The following is a 13,880-nucleotide window of genomic DNA, read 5'->3' as shown; positions in this document are numbered from 1 at the left end:
CCGCCATGGCATACGAGAACCTCTGAAACAAAAGTTTGGAGACTTCCTCTCTTAACGAAGATGCATCCGACGAGCACAGCATCAGGGAGAGGAGGGAGGGTCCTGAAGCAGAAGAGTGTGGTAGCTCACTAGTCAAGAGCACTCCTCTTCTCCCAGAATTGGGTTCAATTTCCAACACTCACGTGGCAACTCACAACCATGTGTGATTCAGATCCAGGGGATCTGATGCCCTCTTCTGGCCTCCACGGGTACTGCATGTAAGGGATGCACAGCTAACCGTGCAGGCAAATGCCCATAGGCGTATAGTAATTCTGGTTGTCATTTTGGGTTTTTGTTTTGTTTGTTTGTTTGGTTTTTTGTTGAAACAAGGTTTCTTTGTGTAGCCCTGGCTGTCCTGGAACTTGATCTGTAGACCAGGCTGGCCTCGAACTCAGTGACCTGCCTGGCTACCAGCAAGGGACTTTGCCAGTCCTTTGCCAAAGCACAGCCAGTAATGGGGTGGGGTGGGGTGGGGTAGGGTGGGGTGGGGTGGGGTGGGTGGGTGGGTGTAGGAACAGATTTGTCTCTGCACAAAATAATGGCCACCATTGTTCATATCGTTGTGAGGTCCACTTAGATCCAACATAACTCAGATACCAAGTCAGTGCAGATGACAAAAATTTATTGTAATCAAGCTGCTATGGACCCATCAGGGCCATAAAACAGACGTGGGAGCTGAAGTGTGACCCTGAAAGAAAGTTTGTGCATCGTGACTAAAGGATGAGACCATAAAGTGAGGGGAGCAGGGTGGGCTGGAGCACTGCCCAATCATATTTTGACATAAGGGGTCGAGCAAGAGATCATCCACCAATCAGGATAGGAGTTGGTTCCTGGGCCTGGGGACATGAACTTAGTTTGACCCTGCCTGCAAGATGGAGAAGTTGTCCTTGAGATGGCTGGACTCAGACAACTGTCTCCTAACAACAGAAGCTGTTCAGCTGTTGGAAAGACCCCTGTTCCCCTAGCACCCAGGACCTTGATTCCCCTATGGTTAAACGGAGTCTGAAAACAAAATGGCAGTACTTTAGACAAGTTTCTTTTGCTTGTCCCTAGCATTATGTGCTAAGAATCTGGATGGATAGCAACATGCAAGGGAGGCACAGGGGAGAAAACCCTGGTGAGTCAGGCTATTCACGAAGGGACACCTCTCTCCAGGCTGTTACTATGACACCACAGGAGGAAAGGCGACTGTTGAAACACATGGTGCTTCATGGAGAAGCCAGAGTGCTAATCAGTGATGTTATGGCGGCAGCTGGGACAAGAGACTTCCACACGTAGCTGAGAACACTGAGTGCTCTCCATGAGCCCAAGTTCCAAGGAAAGAAACCTCCAGCCTGAATGGACATCTGGAGGAGAAAATAAACCACTGTACAGAAGTGAAGCTGGAGCTGGTGGCTGCAAGAATGGTTCAGGACACTCACTTGGAGCAAGTGCAGATGTCAGAGCTGCAGCTTTCTGCTTACGTGATGACTTTGTATCAGAAAACACAGATTCCTGAATAGAGTAAAAGGTTTCCTCCTTGCTACACTCTCAGACTTCTGAGGCCAGGTCACTGCCAGCCTCATATCGGGAGCAAAAGTCTCAAGTACTTAGGGACTCACGCGCTGAAGCTTGTGTTGCTTGGTAGGTGGAATCCAGGACAAAGGTCCTAGCTGCTGGCAAAGTGTTAAACACAACTCTAAGTCATTGGCAGGGACTTCAGGACTCTTACCGCCTGCAGTACCTCAGTGATTAGAATAGCCAGAAGTCCCCAGGAGGATTCTGAGGAGTCTTCTGTACCGCCAGCAAGCCAGTCCACTGTGCCTTGAGGCCTTTCTCTAGCACAGTTCTCCAGGGACAAGGGTAGATCTTTCCTGACTCAGCATGGTAAACTGTTACAACAATGTAGCATGAGATAACAACAATAGCAACAACAACAAAAGATACATCAAGATTAGCATGGAAGTCAGTTTGTAGAGAATGAGAGGTGGGTGATGTAAGAGACCCTGTATGGTAGATACTTTTTAGGTTTTTTACTCAGTTTACTAACCCACTTTCATCCTTTGGAGTTTTTCTTTTCTTAAAAGAAAAAGATATGTACGTTTTTTTTAATTTTATGTGTATGGGTGTTTTGCCTAGAAGCATGTGTATACACATGTTCATGCAGCACCTGAGGAAGGCAGAAGGGGGCGCCGGATCCCATGAAACTGGAGTTACATAAGGTTGTGAATTATTATGTGGTTCCTTGGAATCAAGCCTGGGTCCTCTGGTCCTGTCTTAACAACTGAGCCATCTCTCTTTCCTTCCTTCCTTCCTTCCTCCCTTCCACCCTCTCTCCCTCCCTCTCTCTCTCTCTCTCATACACTCTCTTTCTCACACACTCTCTCTTTTTCCCTCCCTCCCTCCTTCTGTCCCTCCCTTCTACCCTCTCTTTTGTATTTTTTTTTTGTTTGTTTGTTTTTGAGACTGGGTTTCTCTGTGTAGAACTTGCTGTCTTGAACTTGCTCTGTAGACCAGGCTAGCCTCAAACTCACAAAGATCTGCCTACCTCTGCCTTCTGAGTGCTGGGATCAAAGGCATGCACCGCCACCACCTGCCCTTTTCCATTTCTCGATTAAGCAATCTAATTCTATCCCATGCCTAGTTTAAAAGATGTGAGTTTTTCTCCATCTCCTGGCAGCTGTTGGCATTTTCAACTAGCCTTTATTGCTTTCCTCAAACTCTAACAAAGTTATCCTTGCTTCCTTTTAGCCCCTTCTAAGTTCTTGTATAAATAATACCAAAGAACCCCCAAGAGAATCTTACTTTTTCCAGGAACAGAAGGAGAAGAGTACTCTGACAGTCCCCTCAGGTCCTCCACAGAGGAGCTAAAACTAGAGACTGATAAGGTCATGAACTCTGGAGAGAGGGTGCAGGCTCACCTGCCACCTTTGGGCTTTCACACTGGCAAGCTGAAAGCCATCCGGTGCAGGATACTTTAAGGCTGGTGTGCCAGCCCCACCTCAGCTTGCACACAGGGATGCTACCACTCCTGCTTGTCCAAGGCCAGGATGGAAGATCCCTCTTGTTCTACAGAATGAGGTGTGCCTGCTCTGTACCCCCCACCCCCACTCCCGAAAAAGCACAGCTGCACGGCAAAGGCATTCACCTGCACTAACTTTTTTTATACATTGAAAGCTAAAACATCAATTTTTCTAGTCACTTTTGAAATATAAAAAAAAAAAAAATGCACTTGCCACTGTAAAAAAAAAAAATCCCTCTTTGGTCACAAGCTCATCTAATCAGTTTTAAAATAAAATAGTTTTAAAATAAATTAAGATGTATTTATTAAGTGTATCTGTACACATGTGAAGGTCAGGTGATAACTTGCCAGACTCCTTCCCCCGGTGGGTTTCTGGGGATTGAACTAGAATTGACAGGTTTGGCCTCAAGCATCTTTACCTGCTGAACCAACTCATGGGGCTCCAGTTAGTTATACTCTTATTACTTTATTATTTTGATACTGAAAATTCACGGATTTGGTAGTAGAGTCTTCAAGAGAGCTGTGTCGTTTTACCTATTCCCATTCACCACCACTGTTAGCGTTCCTTCTAGGCTCCGCCCACAGTTACCTGGCAACAGCCAGGCGTGCCTGGCTTACTATAAACGGGTCTGTTCGCCCCTTCTCTCCTTCATAGTCTTTGTTCCTTCTCTCCCTGGCCCCTTTCTCCCCTTCTCCCTCCCTCCCTCCCTCCCTCTCTCCAAGCGTCCCTGCCCGGCCTCTTCTCTCTCCTCCCTTCCCAACTCCACTTCCCATGCCCTAAATTAACTATTCCAAACTATATCCGTGGTATGGCTGGTGCCTCACGGGGAAGAGATGCCTAAGGATGGGCCCACTGAGGCACCCTTCCCACCTCACCAGCGCCTCCACCAAAACATATCCTGGCCTCTTTTTTTTTTTTCTTTTTTTTTTTTTTTTTTTAATAAAACAGAACAACCACTGCCTACATTCTAATACAAGGCATTCTAAGCTGGTATCTCTAGGACTTTTTTTTTTTTTTTTTTTTTTTTTTTTTAAGCAAGGAAGGAAGCCCTTTCCGCCCATAATTTTGCGATACGGTCTCACGTATCCCAAGCCTGCTTTGAAAACGATATTGAAGTTCTGATCCAGCACCCGAATGAATGATGTGATTAACTGGAGTGCAAACACATTTATTCCCAAATCCTCACGCAGGCGAAGCAAGCAAGGCCACCCATTGAGCTACTTTTCCTCCTCCAGGAAACACTGGGAAAAGGCCGAAAGCCCTCCCCTTCCTGTCCCGGGGCGGAACTTAAGAACCCCGCGCCTGGGCCGGAACGCAGTGCTGCCACACCAGCCTTTTCCGGCTGTAACCGGAAGTTGCTCTAATAGAGGTGGCTCCTTGTCAGGTGATCAAGGTCCGGGTAGGAGGGGTCGGAGGTTCAATCTTCCTGACTGACGCGTCTCTAAGACTGGCTTGTCCACTGTGGGACAGGGGAACGGACTGGTGGCGTCGCTGGCGCTCGCTCTACGGGGACAGGTACGTGACGAGCTGGGACGGCGGGCCCGGGAGGCGTGGGACCCCCTTCCGGGGCTCAGGGACAGAGGCACCTGAAACCAAGGGTCAGGAGACAGCTAGTCTGCTCTGTCCAGGTCCCAGACTGAAAGATCAGACTGGCATTCCTGGGTACAGATTGGGCAAACTAGGGCCCAAGAAAAGGGAAGGGCGCGCTCAAGCTCCTTGCCAGGCAGGGGCTCGCCCTGACTCCCTCTTAGCCTCGGGGGCGGGACTGTCTCACGTGGGTAGTTAGTGATTTGGTTGAGTGGAGAGATGAGGAGCTTGGTGAACAGATTTGGGATGAAGCGTAGGAGACCTGGACTTGAGTTCGCTGCTAATTGTGCGTTCTAGGCCAAGTCCTTTACCTCACTGAACCTAGTTTCCACACTTGTCCAACCGGGCACAGCTTCTCAAAGCATGGTCCTTAACAGCGCCTGCTCTGAAATCCTCTGGGATGCGGGCTCTTCAGCCCTGGACTTTTCCGACAGCTTGTTTAGAATCTGGGTTTGGATCCTAGGAAACCTTCTTTTGAACGTTCTCCTCGGAAGTCCTATACCTACTGGTGTTTAAAGCCTTTTCATTTGAAATGCTGGCCCGCTGTGAATGCGGTATTCGATTAGAGGCAGCTGGAGCCCGTTCGAATCTTTGAGAGATCTAGCTTAGGAAAGAACGCCGGAGGAGAATAACTATCTTTAAAAGCTGGCGCGGGGTGGGGGGGTTGGGTGGGTGGGTTATATCAAAGAGGGCTCCCGCTTAATCTTTGCAGCTGAAAGAGATACAGCTAGGATTAAATAGGTGGGTTCTAGGGGAAGACAAATGTGTACTTAGTAATAAGAATGTAACGGAAGACTTATCAAAGGTGACCACTGATAGGATTGACTGTCTCCTTGTGAAAGAAAGTATACAGGAGGTGGTCCTTTCCAATTCGAAAGTCTTTTATTCTGAGTATTTATTGTGAATCTATCTTTTCCGTGGATAACTCTCTCTTCGGAATGTTTGTGACACTTCTTTTGTGGTCTGAGACAGGGTATCAAGGATCTCAGGCTGTCCACAAGCTACTCTTGCAGTTCAAATTGGCCTTGAACTTCTGATCCTCCTGCTTCAGTCTGGAGTGCTAGAATCTCGTTACTTAGTACCATTATGCCTGTTGAATGTGACATTTCTTTGTTTGCCTTTCTTGAGCTCTCCTCCTTAGTTTCTATCTCTTGTCAGTGAGGCCAGCACACTTGATCTTATGTAATCTTTTCCTGGTTGTCACATTTGCCATCCTTTTCAAGGACTTTGGAACGACTCATCTGATAAAAAAGTATCTGAAATGTATGTCGTATTAATAAACAGGGATCCATTACATTGGTTAGTAATTTTTTGTTTCGTGGTTAATTTTTTTTTTTTTTTACTTTATTTTAAGTCAGGGTCTCACTCTGACACTCAGCCCAGGCTGAGGACAATTTAGGTCAGTCTCTGTTTGCCTTGTCTGTGTCTGTGTCTCTGTTTCTGTCCCTGTCTCTCTCTCTCCCTCTTCCTCCCTCCATCTCTCTCTCCCTTTTCCAGAGTATCATTATGTAGCCCAGGGTGACCTCAAACTCATGGTCTTCCTGCCTTAGCCTCCCAAATGTTGGGATTGCCCGTGTTCCCCAAGGCTCTGCTTGCCCGTGGACTCCGATTACAGAATAGATGTCTGACTGCGGTTGTTTGGGTCAGTCTTCTCCATGGTTTATAAATTGAACTTTAATTCTTTCTCTAGCAGTGTGTGTACAGATGTGAGAGAATGTCTGCAGTTTGTAAGCTAGCTATACATCCAGCATATATGACCAATTCTTTTATGGCCCTGACTTGCACACCTAGACTTTTCTAATCTAACATTAGATTTCCTTACTTTGCACTTTACCAAACACGAAGGAGATCTCTTCCATTTCCTGATAGAGTACTTAAGAATGCTTATGTTGTCTGGAGAAGCAAAGGTTCCATATTATGACCCGATTCTGCTGACACTTCCTCCACAAAACAAAAGGTTGGGGCTGATCCAAAAGTTCTTGCCTGTTTTCCTGTTGTTTATGTTTCTCAAGATTGAAAAACAAAAGTTGTGAAACAGTCATTCAGTTGTTACCTAACATTCAAGATAGTATGGCCTTAGACTCAGGTGTCCTCAGTGGTGAGGAGAATACTATTAATTTGTTGGATTTTAAAACTTATTAATTTGAGAATTTCTTTTAAAGGGACACTTGATATAAGTGAAAATGGGATTTGGTGGTAAAAATAAGTTCAGGAAAAGCTACTGACCTTTATCCTTTCTTAGTGTTTTAATGCAAGTACCACATTAAAGTCACGGAGAGTTCTCACAATAAAAATTTGGGCTTTATAATAAGCTGGCATAATACAATGTTTTGCTTGCTTGGTGTTACCAAATTTATTTGGTATAGAACCTCTTTTTTATATCCTTAGCCCAGGGCCTTCCTTCGTAGTATCCAGGATGGCTTCAGACTCCTCTCCTGCTCCAGCTTCCTAAGTACTGGGTTGCTGAGGTGGCTCCCACACAGCATTACTTTTATGTTTTGTTGTTGGTTTGTTTGTTTGTTTGTTTTCTTTGTCTTTTTGTGTGTTTTCCAGACAGAGTTTATCTATGCAACAGCCCTGGCTGTCCTGGAACTCTCTTTGTAGACTAGGCTGGCCTCAAACCCATAAAGATCTGCTTACCTCTGCCTCGACAACACCAAGATAAAAGGCATGTGCTCTGTATTTTTTGATTGAAAAATGAGTCAGCAAATTCTGACCTGAAACTTTGGCTTGTAGGCCAAATCTAGCCTTATGACTATTTTTTCGCATAGCCTCAAAGCTAAGAATGACAGCCGCCCCCCCTCCCCCCACACACTCCCAAACCCCCGTCCAGGCTGATCTCAAATTTGTGGTGAGCCTATTGTCCAAGTGCTAAGATTACAGGCATATATCATGCTTGCCTGGCTTTAAATCTCTGGTGTTTGAGGGAGGCTGCGTATGTGTGCACGGGCACTTGTTTGCTTTCTGATCTATTTACCTATTTACTTTTTTTATTTTTGAGCCAGAGTTGCCCCTTGAGCCTAGTGAGGCTGGCTGGCTGGCAAGCTCCCAGGATCTTCCTGTCTCTTCCCTTGTCCTCAGTGATAAGGCACAGATATGTGTTGCAGTGCCCAGCTTCTACCAGTGCTCTGGGAGTCTGAGCTCGGATCCTAATGCTCATGCAGCAGCTCTGACCAGTCAGCCATCTTCCCATCGGGAACTAAATTGAAATAAGCCCAGCACTTGGGAGGCAGAGTCAGGTGGATTTCTAGAGGCCAGTCTGGTCTTTTGAGTTTCAGGGCAGCCAGAACTACCTAGGGAAACCCTGTTTCAAAATCTTAAAACCAATCAAACAAACAAAGCAAGCATACATACATACATGTATATACACATGCATACACTCTCTTGTGCTACTGATTTACATCTCCCTCATGGCTGGCAGTATTGAGCATATTTTCATGTGCTTGCTAGCATCTGTACATCTTGTCAGCTTTTTACATTTATTTGATTTTGTTTGTGTGTGTACATGTGCCACAATGCATGTGTGGAGGTCTGAAGAGAACTTGCGAGAGAGTTAGTTCTCTCTTGCTGTTTGAGTTTATAGGGATCGAACTCAAGTTGTCAGGTTCGACAGCAAGCACCTTTAACTGCTATGCTGTCTCGCAGACCTGCCTATCTGTATATCTTACTGAGGGAATATTCATTCAGTGTTTCCCTCATTCTGTAATTGGGTTATTTGTCCACATGTACAATTTGGAATATAAATATTCAGAGTGTTTCTAGGCCCCTGAGATCCCTAGAAGTAATTCAGAATGACTGAATGGCACAGTGGGACATGCCAGTAACTTCCCTAGCTGAGTGGAACTGGACTTAGACGTGCTAAAGCACACTTGTCCATTTTAGACTGCTGGTCATGCAGAGTTAGCATAACCCCAACCACTGCCGATGTGAGCAACCATGTTCCTGCAGAAGGGGTACTACTTGTGCCCAGAAACAGTATCATGCAAGATGTGGTAAGAGCACATGGAGATCCTTGTGTCTGTCACAGGAAGAGAGGAGGGGGTCCATGGCACTGTGGAGGACTTAGGGTTAGTGTAGGCTTGGGGCTATAGAACTGCTGGCTCCCCATGCTGCTTCTGACTCCATGGCGTTTGGCCCTAGCCACTCCATCTGAGTCTTTCTTTTCTTTTTCTTTTTCTTTTCTTTGTTTTTAAAGACAGTTTCTTTGTGTAGCCTTGGCTGTCCCTAGAACTAGCTCTGTAGACTAGGCTGGCATTGAGCTGATAGAGATCTTCCTCTGCCTCCCAAGTGCTGGGATTAAAGGCATGTGCCATCCCTGTCCAGTCATACCATTTTGAATATTAAAACAAATAGCCCAGTCATTTAAATTGTTGAAGGTTACTTTCTTTGGAAAATTTAGAAAAGTATTCCTTTTACCCACCTTGCCATCTCTGTATTAACTCAATTAATTCCTTGTTTCTTGTCACTGGGTACAGGGCAGGTGCCTCTGTGTGTGTGTGTGTGTGTGTGTGTGTGTGTGTGTGTGTGTGTGTGTGTGTGTGTGTTCGCGCACATGCGCATCTGTCTTTCAGTGAGAGAGAAAGTGTGTGCATGCCAAGTGTGTCTGTGGGGATTAGAGGACAGCATTGTGTCAGTTCTCTCCTTGACACCTTGCTTGTTTTCTACTATCTATATCAGGCTAGATGGCCCACGAGTTTTCAGAAATCCTCCCATCTTTGCCTCCCATCTGCTTGTAAGAGTGCTAGGATTTTGGACACCTTTCTTACAGTGTCTGACCTTCCCTGGGGACTAGGGATTCAAACTTGGGTTGCGTTGCTTACTCAGCAAAGGCTTTTACCTGTTTAGCCACCTCCCCAACTCACCCTTGGGCACATCGTTATGGTAGAACCATAGTATATGGTATATGGTAGAACTATGTATATGGTATACATAGTTCTGTATTTCACTTTTTTCCTTATCATTTTTTGAGATTGGGTCTTACTAGATTGTCTAGTCTCAATTCCTGACCTCAATGGGTCTTCCTGCCTCAGCCTCCCAAGTAGCTGGGACTACTGGTTCCTGCCATTGGCAGGTAGCCTGTTAACATATTAATGTTACTGTCTTTGCATGCCCGCCAGTTTTTTTGTAAGCATTAGTTGTAATGTCTGAATGGATTTCCATTTCCTTAACCATTCACTTAAGTTGGTAAACACAGACGTAATGGCTGTGATAGCTACTTAGCGTGCAGTCAGTAGGGAGGACTGCGGTTTGGGTTTGTTTATAATAACAGATGTTTGTTTGCTTGTTTGTTTGTTTGTTTGTTTTGAGATAGGGCCTCATAGCCAAGGGTGGCCTTGAACTCCTTACACTTCTGCCTCCATCTCCCAAGTGCTGGATTTACAGGTATGCTCCACCACACCTAACAGGTTTCTTTTTAAAAGATTTCTTTTTATTACTTGTTAGCAATAATAAGTGTGTGTGCGCACACAGTGCCTCTGGGGCTGGACTTGCACATGGTTGGTGCTGGGAACTGAACCCAGATCTTTCACAAGAATATGCTCTTAACTCCTGAGCCATGTCTCCAATCCTAAGAACAAAACAAAGACTCTTTTGAATTGTGGTAAAATATATATAAATGTAAATATATGTAAATATTACTGGCTTCAAGGTGAGGTATCTAAGTTACTGCTGTTAAGCACCTTTATAATATTATGTGACAGCTATCACTATATACCTCTAAAGCTTAGTCACCTCACAGAGCTCTGTGCTCACTGAGCAATTGCAGTGTTCACCCTCCTAGCAACTTTATCCTGTCTGCCTCTATGGATTTGGTTGTTTCAGGTATTTTCTATTGGTACAATATGTGACTTTTCATGGAAATAAAAGTATTTCCCTGAGTGCTGAGATTATAGACATATACCACCATTCTTGGTTTATGCAGTGTCGGGGCTGAACTGACTAAGCCTCATGCCCAGGCCCAGCCTTCTTTAAGTCATACTAAAACACATATAGTAAAATTGCCATCCTCATCATTTTCACAATGCTGTAGAAGCATCATCCGTCACCTGTTCTCTTTCCTCCCAGCCCCTGCTTCTGCTCTTCCCATCTGGATGAGACATGGGCCACCTCTCTATTCTGTTGATGCACACATAGTGCTTAAGTGTTGAGCCTTGTCCTCCAGGTGACCTTGGGACACACAGAAGCGGCATTTCAGTGGTTATTGGTCAGATCAGCTACCAGGTTGATCCCTGTGGCGGTATCTGTGGCAGCCGACGGAGTTCCCACCCCACCAGCTGTTCTTCAGAAGTCCCTGGTGACATGGGGTAGTGGACCTGTACAGATAGACAGCTCTTTGACTATGAAAGCAGTCCAGGATGCATTGCTGCATGAGGAAATTTGTTACCGCTATGTACATAACAGTTAAGTTCTGACTTGGCCACAGATTCTATGGGGCCAGGAGACAGATCTCATCACGTTTATCTTTTAGCTTTGAGCCTTGTTGACATTTTCTAAATGTTTGATGAATGGTGGCAGTGAACACGGGGATTGAGGAGCTTTAGGGTGCAAGCCTGATTTGTGAAAGTCGATGTTACAGACTTTCCAAGTGATTCCTGGCATTGTTTTGTGTATGTGTGTATGGCTGTGTGCACAGGTGCTCATGTACGTCTGTGTTTGAAGGCCGGGGGCAGCTTCAGGGAGCACTCCCCGGCTGACATTCTCTGTTTTCTTCGAGACAGAATCTCTTGCCCACACAGCACCATGCCTAGCTTTCTTTTGAGGTAGGGAGATTACAGAGAGCATTTGTGGGGATTTAACCTGGATCCTCATGCTCACAGAGCAAGCATTTTACCACCTGATCTGCCTCCTCATCTCTGGCTTTGTTGTTTTTGATCACAGTTTCTCAAGAACTACTTACTATTTGAAGTCAAAAATGAGATCATTATTTTGTCAGATATTTGCTGTGTGGTATTAAACTCATAGAAAGTCTTCTCCTTAATTGACTAATTCTTGTCAACCCTACTCGTTCTTCTTTAATAGTTCAGAGTATTTTAGAGGCCTTTAGCTCAACCCAGGGAAAATCTGAATTAATGAAGTTCTGCTGGTTTGCATAGCTCCCTTATTTTATAAACTTCTCTTGTAACAAAAGGAGGGCAGGCACCGTTAGCACTGTTTGCAAGTGAGGGGCACGGGCTGAGTGAGTGGGGAAGATAAGCCTCAGCCCAAGCCCGTGGGGTTAGATGCTGTGTGTGTGTGTGTGTGTGTGTGTGTGTGTGTGTGTGTGTGTGTGTGTGTGTGTGTGTGTTATCCAGTTGAAGAGTTCTCCTCTGGTGCAGCATTGCCCAGCTAAGTTGACTTTAGTTAAGATTGCTGAATTCCTACTCTTCATTCACACACATTGTTTGATATCCTCTCCTTGTAAGTTGGATCTTACAAGAGTCCAATAAACTGCATAGTCAGTCTTGAACACACAAATACACACATGCCAGTCATAAATCATAAATGCCAACCTGGACTATTTCCTGGTTGTAGATCTATGAAATCCTTTTCTGTCCCCTGTACCTACCCCTATTTAGTTCAGAGACTGGACTAAGGCTGGGAGCGTGGCTTAGTGGGAGCACTTGTCTACCTTTTCCAGTTCCTGGGTTCCATCCCTAGCACCTCCTGCCCCTACCAAAACCTTTCAAAAAAACAAGGTATATAATCATTCTAGGTGTCAGAAACAACCACCGCTCTTGTGGAATATGATTTTTCCAAAACTTTAGTTGACTAGATTGACTTGTGCTTAGTAGTGTAGTTTGTATGCTCTTGGACATCAGTTTTGACAAGCCATCCACATCTCTGAGGTGCCTTGTTCTGAGTAATGCATCTGGAAGCTAGGACAGACATGAGTAAATACAAGCACAAGTCATTGAAGTACCATCTGTTGTGCATGTGACGTGGGGTTGTGAAGCTTTGCCACTGACTGGCTCTGTGACCAACCGTGGCGTGAGCGAGTGACCTAACTACTCAGCCTAATTTAACATCCCAGGATGTGCTAACAGTGTTGTAGTAGTGTTTGCCTCAAGGCAGGCTGGGAAGGTTAAATGAAATAATTCATACAGAAAAGATTAGCAGGATGTCAGCAGATGTTATGGTAAGAAATGCAAATGCCCTTGGCTTCAACACTTCAGGTGGAATCTTAATTCTCTGGGTCAAGTTTTGTTCCATCCTACATTTCCTATCAGTGCACAGACAGTTACCCAGGTTGCCTTGAAGGAAGAATGCTCATTCCGAAAGGGAAGGAATGACTCATTTGCAGTGTAACTGCCTGCTGGTTTCTTTGCTTTGTCTGGGAGTGTAAACAGTGCTGTTCCTGAATACTTACCTAGGTGGAGCCTCCTTACTGTTTTCTGTCAGATTGTCACAACTATTTCGTAATGACCCATTCTACAGACAAGCACGGAGAGGAGATAACTTGGGTAAAATTACAGAATAAGTGGAAACTGAAATTCACATTCAGGGTATCAGATGTCTCTGTGCAATGCTTTTAAAAAATTATATTTATGGGCTAGAGAGATGGCTCAGAGGTTAAGAGCACTGACTGCTCTTCCAGAGGTCCTGAGTTCAATTCCCAGCAACCACATGGAGGCTCACAGCCATCTGTAATGGGATCTGATGCCCTCACCTGGTGTGTCTGAAGTGACAGTGTGCTCACATACATAAAATAAATAAGTCTTAAAAAACGTACTCTTTTATTTACTTTATAATACTGGGTCTTGAACACCTCTTTCATGCTGTGAAAGCTCTCTACCGTTGAGCTATTCTCCAGCTGTTCTTTTCCTTTCTATTAAAAAAATGTTTTGGTGCCTGGAGAGATGGCTCAGCAGTTAAGAGCACTTAATCTTGTAGAGGACCTGGGCTGGATTCCCAGAACTCACATGGTGGCTCACAGCCATCTGTAACTCTAGTCCTAGAGAATCTGACACTCTGTTTTGACCTCCTTGGGCACCAGATACACATGAAGTACAAGGACATATGTGCAGGCAAAACACTCATATAATTAATCTAAAAAAAAAATACGTGTATGGGTATTGTCTCGGTTAGGGTTTCTGTGATAAATACCACGCCAAAAGCAACTTGGGGAGGGAAGGTTTTACTTCAGTTTGTAACTCTGAGGTCATGCTCCATCCCTGAAGGAAATCAGGGCAAGAACTCAAGCAGGGCAGGAACCATGGAGACAGCCTGCTTTCTAATACTGTCCAGGACCACTTGCCCAGGGTTGGCATTGCCCCC

The 13,880-nt window shown here is 45.1% G+C and overlaps 1 protein-coding gene across 2 annotated transcripts in view; it reads left to right on the top strand.

Moving 5' to 3' along the window:
* Positions 1–4,411: 4,411 nt before the first annotated feature.
* Rnf185 (ring finger protein 185) overlaps positions 4,412–13,880 on the top strand; it is a 36,159-nt gene continuing 26,690 nt past the window's right edge. Inside the window, exon 1 of one of the 2 annotated variants that reach the window (XM_032916376.1) lies at positions 4,412–4,556. The gene's annotated coding sequence lies outside the window, so the exon portion shown is untranslated. Of the gene's footprint in view, positions 4,557–9,959; positions 10,011–13,880 lie in introns of those variants that run through there. The other variant, XM_032916377.1, reaches the window with a different exon arrangement.

The sequence above is a fragment of the Rattus rattus genome, chromosome 11, assembly GCF_011064425.1.
Source record: "Rattus rattus isolate New Zealand chromosome 11, Rrattus_CSIRO_v1, whole genome shotgun sequence".
Taxonomy (NCBI): Eukaryota; Metazoa; Chordata; class Mammalia; order Rodentia; family Muridae; genus Rattus; species Rattus rattus.
This window is presented reverse-complemented; position numbering and strand designations above follow the sequence as displayed.